The sequence below is a fragment of the Neomonachus schauinslandi genome, chromosome 2 (assembly GCF_002201575.2).
Source record: "Neomonachus schauinslandi chromosome 2, ASM220157v2, whole genome shotgun sequence".
Classification (NCBI taxonomy): Eukaryota; Metazoa; Chordata; class Mammalia; order Carnivora; family Phocidae; genus Neomonachus; species Neomonachus schauinslandi.
Window position 1 is genome coordinate 28207772 of NC_058404.1, and position 12453 is coordinate 28220224.

The window sequence follows — 12453 nt, forward strand, 5'->3', positions numbered from 1 at the left end:
TTACCACATGGAAAGCACTCAGTGAACTGTTAAAAGATAAACTGAAGTACATTAAATTTTTGAAGAGTTTATTTGAGCAAACATTGATTCAAGTCAGACAACCCCAAACAGAAAATGGTTCAGAGTGTTCAGAAGCAAATCGAAAGAAGTATTTGAATAAGCAGTTACTCTATTTGGGAAAGCCTACTTAGTTCGTGATTAGTAGTTATTAAGTTTCATTTTCTCAGATTCAAGGTCATTGACTTTGGCTTAGGTTTCAGTTTGCTTATGTTGGTTACCAAGGCATTAGAGCCTCCTTAGTCTAACAGCCTCCTTGTTTAATTACTTTAACAAAATGCCCACAACTATTACTTTATTTCAATGTCTTCTCTCATTTCACCCAACTGGGACAGACACTGGACAGGTAAGCTTTCTAACACCAATATTAGAATATGTTATTTACAATTGAAACCCTCAAATATCATTGCCCCTTCTTTACCCAAATATTACCTGTTACTATCATTGCCCAACTTGAAACCCTCCCATACACATCCCAGCAAATGATTAATATATATAAATGTTGAATCTGGTCAACCAGTGGTATTACCACTGTTTGTACTGCCTGTTGCCTGTGACTAGGTCATAACACGGAAAACAGTGACTGCATTCATTCAAGGCACTTTTCTGTGATATACTGTACTCTGATAGTACTCCTCAAGTGAAGACAAAAATCAGCTCCCAATTTGACCCATAATTAGGCCATTTTTGTGTTGGAAGTACTTACATATGGATACCACACTACAAATGAACTAAAAAAGGATTCTGTTTGCTTGCTGGTAATATTGACTATGATAACGACCAACTTAACCGTTTCCAAACAGCATTAACCCAAATTAGCTTGAGTTCAGAGAATTCAAGATTTGGGGATAAACATATAGATTGTTATTCTACTTTCTCATCCTTATTACACAATGTAGACACCACCTGGATTGCTTCTGAGGCAGCCTCAAGCCAGGGCTTCGCGAAGACATAGGACTAGTATCCCATAGGGACACCTGGGTGGCTCAGTTGGTTAAGTGTCTGCCTTCAGCTCAGGTCATGATCCCAGGGTCCTGGGATCGAGTCCCGCATTGGGCTCCCTGCTCAGCGGGGATCCTGCATCTCCCTCTGCCTGCAGCTCCCCCTGCTTGTGCTCTCTCTCTCTCTGATAAATAAATAAAATCTTTAAAAAAAAAAAGTATCCCGTAATGAGGTGAAGGACACAACTATTTATAGAGACATGGCTATTTGTGTAATATACTTGAAGTCTCCACAATGGATGCTTAAATAAATCTTTATAATAATTCAAATCACCTACATATTGGCAACCTCAGTACTTCCAGATCAGAAGGGTATAGCTAGTGTCAAAGTATATGAAGAATGATCCAAGCCACTAATACAATAGCAATGTATGTCTTATCTCATGAGTGATTATAACACCCTGCATACTCTTTGGTGGAAAGTATGGTGACTTCTTCAGGATTATGATTTTAACAATTAGAGAATCATGCTTTTACAGAACAGAATATAATTTGTATATTTTATAAAACACTCTTCTGTTCTGACCTACCCAAACCCTCCTACCCCAATTCAATATAACCACAGGATTCCAATATATTGGATTAATTTTCTTTATGATTTTATTTTTATAACATAAAATTTGCCATTTCAACCATTTTAAAGCATACAACTTGGTAGAATTAATTACACTCACAATATAGTACAACCATCATCACTATTTCCAAAAATTTTCATCACTCCAAACAGAAACTCTATACTCGTTAAGCAATAACTCCCCATATCCTCGTCTCCCCAGCTCGGTAATTTCTGATCTACTTTCTATCTCTATGAATTTGCCCTAATTCTAGATATTTTATTTAAGTAGAATAATACAATATTTGTCTTTTAGTGTCTGGCTATTTCACTTGATAAGATGTTTTCTTTCTTTTAAGGTTTATTTATTTATTTGAGAGAGGGAGAGAGTACACATGAGGGGGCAGAGGGAGAGGGAGACAAGAAGACTCCCCACTGAGCCCCTGAGATCATGACCTGAGCTGAAATCAAGAGCTGGATGCTCCACCAACTGAGCCATCTAGGCGCCCCTTGATACAATGTTTGCAAGGCACATCCATGTTGTAGCATGTATCAGAACTTCATTCTTTTTTATGTAGTAGTTTAATTTTACATTTTATTTTTTTATACTATGTAGTTGCTTGGAAGAGGAAAACTACAGTAAGGCAAATTAATTTACTTCATTCTGCCATCAAATAACTGCCTTTTTTTTTTTTAGGAATAATAACTGCCTTTCAACTCCCCTCACCTGTTCATCTATCTCAACAAATGAAACAGATACCTAAATTCTCAAAATAGCCAAATTAGCAAATTAGCTCAAAAAAGCAAATTAGCTTACATCCACACAAATCAAGAGTTAAAGTAAGTATTTTGCTCATCACCTGTCCTGAATTTCCCTAGCATTGACAGTCTCCGCTCCCTTAGAGCCTTTCCCCAGCCTTCTTGGGTAGCCTACCCAATCCTGTAAATATCTTTCCAGGACCCTGCTTCCTTCTCAAGCATTAATCCCGTAAAGAAGGAAAAGTCTTTTTTTTTCCCCCTCTACCCATCTAAGTTCTCAGGAAGGGGCCCTGTAATTAGACTAACAAAAGAGAGGTTAACAAAAGAAAAACAAACAGAAGTTTATTAGTGAGCATCACACATACACAGGGGAGTACCTGGAGATGAGTAATTCAAAGGGGTGGGTAGAACTTGAGCTTATTTAGCTTTTTTTTTTTTAAGATTTTACTTTTAACTAGTTGCTACATCCAATGTGGGCCTTGAACTCACAACCCAGAGATCAAGAGTCCCAAGCTCCATGAACTGAACCGGGTTGCCCCATTATTTAGCATTCTAACAAAAACAAAAAATAAAAAAACAAGGGGTGCCTGGCTGGCTCAGTCAGTAGAGCATGTGTCCCTTGATCTTGGGGTTATAGGGTTTGAGCCCCACATGGGGTATAGAGATTACTGAAAAATAAAATCTTTAAGATAGATAGATAGATAGATAGGTAGATGGATAGATAGATAAGTCTCCAATAACTAAATTTGTCCTTCCTGGTAGAGAGAGTAGGGAGAACACCTTTATAATTTATGTCCTACTTTTAGGCAAATAGAGGAGGGGCAGAAAGCCTGCTTATATCTGCTTCTCAATTATCTCCAGTTCAAAATAATCTTTATGCCAAAGTGGCATATTTTGTGGTGGCATATTCCGCTACCCTACAATCCTTGCTCTCACAAATTTTCTCCAAAAAGAAAACTTTTGCTATTGCCTCCATCTAGTAACTTTCACTCTGCAGGGGTTCAAATACTGGCCTTGGAGCCAGATAGAACTGGCCTGAATCGGGGTGCCTGGGTGGCTCAGTCGTTAAGCATCTGCCTTCAGCTCAGGTCATGATCCCAGGGTCCTGGGATCGAGCCCCTCATCGGGCTCCCTGCTCCGTGGGAAGCCTGCTTCTCCCTCTCCCACTTCCCCTGCTTGTGTTCCTTCTCTCGCTGTGTCTCTCTCTGTCAAATAAATAAATAAAATCTTTAAAAAAAAAAAAAAAAGAACTGGCCTGAATCTCTGCCTCACCACTTACTACTCCTATGACCTTGAGCCAGGACTTGATCTCTCTAATCCTCATTTGTAATGGAAAGGATTGTCTTAGTCAGTTTGGGCCACTATAACAAATTACCATAGACTGGGTGACTTGGCTTAAGCAACAAACATTTATTTCTCAAAATTCTGGAGGCTGGAAAGTCCAAGATCAAGGTACCAGCAGATTTGGTATCTGGTGAGAGCCTGCTTCCTGGTTTGTTGATGGCTGTCTTCTTGCTATGTCCTCACATGGCAGAGAGCAGAGAGAGGGGGGTGAGAGGGTGACAGAGAAAAGAAGCAAGCAAGCAAGCTCCCTTCTGTCTCTTTCTCTAAATTTTTTTTTTAAGATTTTATTTATTTATTTACAGAGAGATAGAGCACAGCAGGCAGAGGGAGAAGCAGGCTTCCCGCCGAGGACCCTGGGATCATGACCTGAGCAGAAGGCAGACACTTAACATCCGAGTCACCCAGGGGCCCCTTATGGTTGTACTTCTGTTAAAATGAATATGTGCACTCTCTCATATGGTCTTGACAGAAGCTCTGGGCTGAGCCACCCAGGCGCCCCTTCTGTCTCTTTCTTTAAAGCACTAGTCCCATCCTAAGTGCTCCACCTTCTTAACCTGATTACCTCCCAAAACCTCCACCTCCTAATACCATCCCATTGGGGGTTAGATTTCAACATACAAATTTGCGGAGGAGCCCCTAACAAGGATTAAAGTGAGATAATAAATATAAAGCACTCACCACAGTATGTAAACTATTGCAAGTAATCAGTAAATTAGAGCCATTATTATTATTATTATTATTATTATTACCCAACTCTCCAATTAAACTCTTTTCAAAGATCGCCAGTACTTTCCCAATTGCCAAATCCAATGGCATCTGTGGTAGATTGTATAATTGTTCATAGTTATTCACCTCCTCTTCCTGAACGAGGATTATACTGCCCACCCTGTTGAACATAGGAGTGGCACGTGACTTGCTTTGGCTAATGGAATGTGAACAGAATGACATATGTGACATCCAAGGAGATTTCACTTAAGAGCTATCTTTTAAAAAAGCACTGTCTTGCTTTTCCCTCTGCCATAAGACCCTGCCATATTTTAGACTGGGGCACTTTGTCAACCTGATCCTGGAGTGAAGAAGATATGAAGCATAGGTGTGGCCCATCAACAATAACCATGTAGCATGACTGGGAAATAAACTTCGTGGTTGATAGCCATTGAGTTCATCCCAGCTATAAAGTGATAAAGTGTGAGTGCACTGACACTTTTTAGCTTTTGCTCCTTTAAAGCTAAGTACCAACCTGTGTCCTACTGACTTCATCAGGACTCCTCCTAAGTGGTCAACTGGTCTCCTAACACAACTTCTATAGTTAGTCTCTCTCTACTTTCAACACCATCCTTTTCTCACCTAGGGCCTCTTAATATGCAAGTCAGCTATGCCAATAACCCCTTACCTGACAGTGTCCTCACTGTCTTTCTGATAAAAACATATACAGATAGTGCATCCATCAGATCTATCCAATGCCTTGCTTTTGACAAGGCAGACTCCTGGACTCATTCTCATCCTTTGAATTCACTCCTTCTTCTGGAGCAATCTGTTGGATCTAATCCCTTTGGAGTTAAGGTACTGACCTCTGAGTCCTGATTAACCCCTTCTACCTCTGCCTTTGGGAAGGAGCTTCCGACCTACCAAGGGGCTCAACCCTACCCAAAAGTCCCATCCACAGATCCCTTACAGCCCCTTTTCATCCAGTCCCTTCCTCTTCATCTGAGATTCAGGCTAGTCTCCTTGAAACCCATCCACAAAGCTGGATGTTGAGCCACCACTCTCTCCAGGTATCCTTCTTACAGAAAAATCATACTTTGCCCAGACATATATCTCTATTATAGAATCCTGTCTCCTCTGAAGGGCCTACATCCCAACCTGGCCTGCTTTCCAGTGTCATCTCCAATCCCTTTAATGCAGTGCCCATCACCCCATGCCATGTTCTCCCCACTCAACAAATGCTGTGATCTAGGTTCTACCCTTGTGCTGTTTGGACACACAGGCGAATAGTACAAAGTTCCTATCCTAATGGATCTATTTTAGTGGGGAAGATAGACACACACACACACAGATATATCTATATACCTGTATCTGTATGTAGACATATAAAATGTGTATATATAAATATATAAGCTATATATTTATATGTTACTTTATATATTCATATATATGAAAAACATGACATAATGTTGGATAGTAATATGAAGAGTATAGTAGGACCAGAGGATAGGGAGTGACAGGATCAGAGAAGGTACCTCTGATAAAGTGAGAACGGAGCAGAGAACTGAGGGCGGGGGCAGGGAGAGCTTTTTTAGGTAGAGGGAACTGATGCTTTTTTTTGAGGAACTGAGAAGAGGCCAGTGTGACCCAGAGGAAATCTTATAAAGCCTTGCAAGCCATTATAAGGACTTTCACTTAAAAAGTGAAGTCAATAAAAAATAAAATAAAGAATGAAGTCAAGGATGACTACAAATCTTGGCTTTGAGTAACAGTGAATGGTGATCCATTTAATGAGATGGGCTGTGTTGGGAAAGAAGCAAATTTGGAGGAGGATATTGTTCTGTTTGGCAACATTAAGCTCACAGTGCCTATCACATATCTAGGTGGAGTTGTTGGGTAGGCAGTTGGCTGGTGGTCAAGTTAGAGGTAGTATTTAAAGCCACAGAACTGGATCAGCTCATCTACCGAGCAAATGCAGATAGAGAAGAAAAGAAGGCCAAGGAATGAGCTTTAGGACCCTTTAAGGAAGACCACTGAGGGCACTGAGAAGAGGTGTCAGTGAAGGAGCAAAAGGACCAAGTGGGGCGGAGGAGGAAGCATCCCAGAAGGCAGGTGAAGAAATTTGAAGAAAGAAAAGGTTGACCAAATGATAAATACTGGTGGGAGGTCATGCAAGATAAAGCTTGAGAATTAACCCTTAGGAGAATGAACCATTTCATATCATGTAGTCATTAATGACCTTCACTCGGGCATAATATGTTGGGGATGAATGCCTGATAATTGAGGTAGTAGACAGAATGTCTAGACAATGCTTTTAAGGGTTTTGCTAGAAATAGATGCAAAGTAATGAAGCAAGAGAGGATACAAGGTCAAGGAAAGATTTGGGTTCAATGGGAGCTTACAGAATTGTGTATGTTAATGGTTCTGATCCAATAAAGAAAAAGAAATTTATGATGCAGAGAGAAAAGCAAAGTCCTCAAGTCCAAAGCCTCCTTGGACCCCTCAGTGTGGGTTGCTCATGTCCCTGGTTTGCTCCATAGCTCCTGGGTACGTCCCCAACACAGTTCTCACTGCACTTGTTCACTTGTCAGCTTTCTCTCCCCATAAAAAGCAATTTGGTGAATGGATAGGCTACATTTAGGAAGAAAACCCCAGGTTTGTCTGAGGACAACAAAGAGGATGTGTGCACTTTTAAAATAACAGTTTAAAATTGAGGACGACTGGATGGCTCAGTCAATAGGCATCTGCCTTCGTCTCAGGTCATGATCCTGGAGTCCCAGGATCGAGTCCCGCATAGGGCTCAGTGCATTAGGCTCCCTGCTCAGCGGGGAGTTGGCTTCTCCCTCTGACCCTCACTCCACTTGTGCTCTCTCCCTCCCTCAAATAAATAAATAAAATCTTTAAAAAAAAAAACACAATTTAACATTGAGTAAATTTTAAGTTCTTCCCCTTCCTGACCCTCCTTTACCTTAACACAATAGGGCCTTTGCCCTATATTAGATGCGCCTCCTTGGCAGCAGATGACCTAACACAGAGCCAGAGACCAAAGGCCAAAGGCACAGAACCTGTTAGCTTCAAAGCACCTTGTGCCTCCTTCCCCTTTCTTCCCACCCCTCAGCTGGAGATTCTGGCTTTGAGTACAAGGTCTCTTCTTCTTTCCTGACACAAAGCTTCTATCTGCTTTGGGGCCTGGCTTACAGAAGGAACATAGCAAATATTTTGAGAATGTTAAACCTGTCCCATTGTTCCCTTAACTCAATTTCCCTTTCTCTGGTCTCTAGCCTAACCCCACTCACCCTTCAAAGACAGGTTCCAGTGAGGCACCATGCATGAAGATTTCCCTGGCCTGACAAAAAGAATAGTCCTGGGTAAATACAGTTTAAATAATAAGTAGTTTCTTTTTTTCTTCCTCCCAGAACAAATGCAGAGATGGTATTTCTAGGTCTCATAAATTCAATAAAATGGCATCATCACAAACCCATCTTCTAGTCTACTAACCTCAGCATGATTTGCCCTCAGCACAAAATGGCTGCCACAGTTCCAGCTGTTAGGGGCAGACAAGAAAAGAGGGCATGTCCTCACCGGCATCATTTAAAAATTTTTTTCAATTGTGGTAAAATATACATAAAATGTACCATTGTAACCATCTTCAAGTCTATAATTCAGTGGCACGAAATGATGTACATTCACAATGCTATGCAACCATCACCACTATCCACTTCCAGAACTTTTTCATCATCCCAAATAGTACCCACTAAACATTAACTCCCCATGCCTCCACCCCTTAGCCCCTGACAATCTCTATTCTACTTTGTGTCTATGAATTTGCCTATTCTAGGCACCTCATGTAGGTAGAGTCATACAATATTTGCCTTTTTGTGATGGACTTATTTTACTCAGCATAATGTCTTCAAGGTTCATCCATGTTGCAGTATGTGTCAGAACATTTCCTTTTTGAGGCAGAACAATATTCCATTGTAAGTATAGAACTCTATGAGATACCACTTCACCTACTTCACCATTGTTTTTATTGTTGAGTTGTGGAAACTCTCCTTCATCACTTTTTTTGTAACAAAAACCATAAGATTTACCATCTTAACCATTTTTAATTTCACATTTTGAAAGTGTTAAATATATTATTGTTATAAGTGTATGTTGCTGGGCAACAGGTCTCTACCACTTTTTTATCTCTCAATACTAAAACTCTGTGCCCACTAAACCCTAATTTTCCCTTCCTGTTCTTGGTAAACACTGTCCTAGTTTCTGTTTCTAGGATTTTGACCACTTTAGATACTTCATATGAATGGAATCGTACAGTATTTGTCCTTTTTTGACTGGCTTAGCATCATGTCAAGACTCATCCTTGTCACAGCATGTGACAGGAAGTCCTTCTTTTTTAAGGCTGCATAATATTCCACTCCGTGGAGATCCACATTTTCTTTTTGTATTCATCTACTGATGGACACTTAGGTTGCTTCCTCCTTTTGGCTATTGTGAATAATGCTGCCACGAACATTGGTGTACAAGGAGCTGAGTTCTACATTCAATTATTTTGGATATATATCGAGAAGTGGAATTGATGGATCATATAATTCTATGTTTAATTTTTTGAGGAACCGCCATGCTGTTTTCCACAGCGGCTGCAGCATGCCACATTCCTACCAATAGTGCACAAGGGTTCCATTTCTCCATATTGTCACCAACACGTTTTCTGTTCTTTTTTTTTTTAATTTTATTTATTTATTTGAGAGAGAGAATGAGAGAGAGAGAGAGAGAGCGCACATGAGAGGGGGGAGGGTCAGAGGGAGAAGCAGACTCCCTGCCGAGCAGGGAGCCCGATGCGGGACTCGATCCCGGGACTCCAGGATCATGACCTGAGCCGAAGGCAGTTGCTTAACCAACTGAGCCACCCAGGCGCCCCAACGTTTTCTGTTCTTTTGACAGTAGTCATCCTGATAGGCATGAGGTGATACCTTATTGTGGTTTTGATTTGCATTTCCCTGATGATTCGTGATGCTGAGTATCCTTTCATGTGCTTATTGGCCATTTGTGTATCTTCTTTGGAGAAATGTCGATTCAAGTCCTTTGCCCATTTTAAAATCAGGTTGGTTTTTGTCGTTATTAGTTTTAGAAGTTTCTTATATATTCTGGACATTTGCTCCTGCTCAGATATATGACTTGCAATTAGCTTTTCCCATTCTGTAGGTTGCCTTTCCACTCTCGTTTCCTTTGACACACAGAAGTTTTGAAGTTTGATGTATCCCCATTTGTCTATACTTGATGTTGTTGCTTGTCCTCTGCATCACTTTTAATGGATAAAGAAAACCTCTATCAGAGCTCTAATCCCCCACCCCTACACACACAGACTTCCTCCTAGGTAGCTATTGGCCAAGATAAAGCCACATGCCATCGCCTAACCCAATCAATCACTGTTAAAGGGAAAGAAACCACTGTGATAACCTCAGTCAACCATGGCTCACGTTTCTGTGCGTGGGAAGGTGGGAGCCTTCTTGGAGCACATGGAATGAAATCAGAACAAAATTGAGGCCTCGCAAACAGAAAGGAGGAGAAGAGGGGTAACAACCATCATGGTCTGCCCCGGGTATGTAGAAGAATAGATCATCAAATATCTATATATTCTAAATCTAGTGGGTATCTCTTTGTATCCATTCTTATTTGTCTAATTGCTAGTGAAGTTGAATGTTTTTGCATGCTGGTCATTAAGTTTTCATTTATGTGAATGGTCTGATCATTTCCTTTTATTTATTTATTTATTTTTAAGATTTTATTTATTTGAGAGAGAGAGCGAGCAAGCACAAGCAGGGGGAGCGGCAGGCAGAGGGAGAGGAAGAAGCAGGTTCCCGGCAGAGCAGGGAGCCCAAGGCAGGACTAAATCCCAGGACCTTGGGATCATTACCTGAGCCAAAGGCAGACACTCAACTGACTGAGCCACCCAGATACCCCTCATCATTTCCTTTTTAAATTAAAAAAAAATTTTTTCAGTAAACTCTACTCCCAACATGGGGCTCTAACTCACTACGCCAAGATCAAGAGTCACATGTTCTATTGACTGAGCCAGCCCATCCTTTGCCAATTTTAAATGAATTGTTTCTCGTTAATTTATAGGATATATATACAGAGATCTATCTACAGAGATGTCTACCTATGTCTATCTGTGTCTAGGTAGGTTTATCTCTATCTCTGTATATACACATACATATTATATGTATTATACTGAATGCCATTATATTGGAATTATCTCTAGATAGATCGATAGATAGACAGACAGACATGTAGACCTGTCAAAAAGTGTTAACTTTATAAACAAGAAGTAGTTTAATGTTTGGGATAATTTGACTCACTTGTCCCCAGTGTACTTTAACAAGTAAACATCATTATGTCTGAGTGTGAGGAAGAATAAACAAATTCTAGAGTGGATAATACCTGCTTCCTGTCTTCAAGAATTTAACAAAGATCCAGAGTGCAAGTCAGACTCTGCCAAGTGTCCTCGGAGATATAACCGAATGCTGTGGGACGAGGGCAGAGAACTTGCTTTGACTGGGAAGAGGAGTGCTGCTCTTCAGTGAAAGGGAGGTCAAATTCATAGGATGTGCAGGATGCCACAGGCAGAGAGCTAGAAGAGGCAGCGAGAGGAGATGGGGCTGGACAGAGGGTGTTGGCTGGAATGGAAGAGTTGTCCTTCCAGTCCAGCTGGAATGCAGAGTCTGAGAAGGGAGATAGGGTGGAAAGGTAGGTTGAGGTCAGTGTTCAAGTTTGGGGTTGCTTATCTGAGGCATCATGGACCTATTTTGGAGATTGGCTTGGCACTGATGGGGATAAACACATCATTATCCCTAATCTTGAAGCAAACATGTTTTTGCCCACGCAAAATGAAAAACAAAAAAGACATTTTTAAAAGCATTAAACAATGTTCATTGTTTGCTCTGAAAGAACCCATTTCTTCAATTATTACCTCTTGTGCCAGCATCATCAATCTCCCATTTCCCTTACTTACTGGCTCCATCCCCTCAGGTAAAGTTTCTCTGCTGCTTCTTCCTCACTAGGGAATGAATCTCCTTTTAGCCATTTTTATTTTGTTGTTATTTTCATTCTACATCTCCACTTAACTTGGAATCTCAAAGTCACCAATAACCTCCTAAGAAAGAAACGAACAGCGTGTGAAGTCTGAGAATGAATCTAAATCATCTTTCTCCTGTTGGACCTAAAGTTTCATAGAATACTCACTTTAGTCAAGATCACGACGTGGCACAGAATACCACACATCCCCCTCTTGCTCAATGAATTACTGCTATTCTTTGCTAATTACTAGTAATTGGTGTGTGTGTGGAGCTGCCTCCTCACAGACAAACATTTATTGTAATATAAAATCAGAAGGCTGCCTCCTGCTTTCTGACAATACCAATCTAGAATCAACCTCTGCTTCCTTATACCTTCCCCAAAATTACCCAGTGAAAGTCCATATCCTATAATGGGTTCTTTGTTAGAAAGAACTCTTACTAGGGCGCCTGGGTGGCTCAGTCGGTTAAGCATCTGACTTCGGCTCGGGTCATGATCCCAGGGTCCTGGGATTGAGCCCCGCATCAGGCTCCCAGCTCAGCAGGGAGTCTGCTTATCCCTCTACCCCTTACCCTGCTCATGCTCTCTTGCTCGTGTGCTCTCTCAAATAAAATCTTAAAAAAAAAAAAAAAAAAGAAAGTACTCTTCCTATGTCACCCTATATCCCCATATGTTACCGTTACTGCAACAAGTAACAAACCCAACCTGTTCAACAAGGGTTCCTTTGGTCCTTGGCTGAAGAACATTGACACTCCTGTGAATTTCTGTAGCTTTCTTAAGTCTTGGGCTCAGTGGCCTTCTGTGTACCATTCCCTTCTCCCTTTGAGCTCTTTCCTCGTGTCTTTACTCCTGCTCCATCTCTTTCCTCTGAGGTCTTGGCTCCTTATCCCCTTCAGTGTGGGTGTTATTGACACTCTAGCCTCCTCTCTTTCTTAACACACCTTCTTGCCTTAAGGT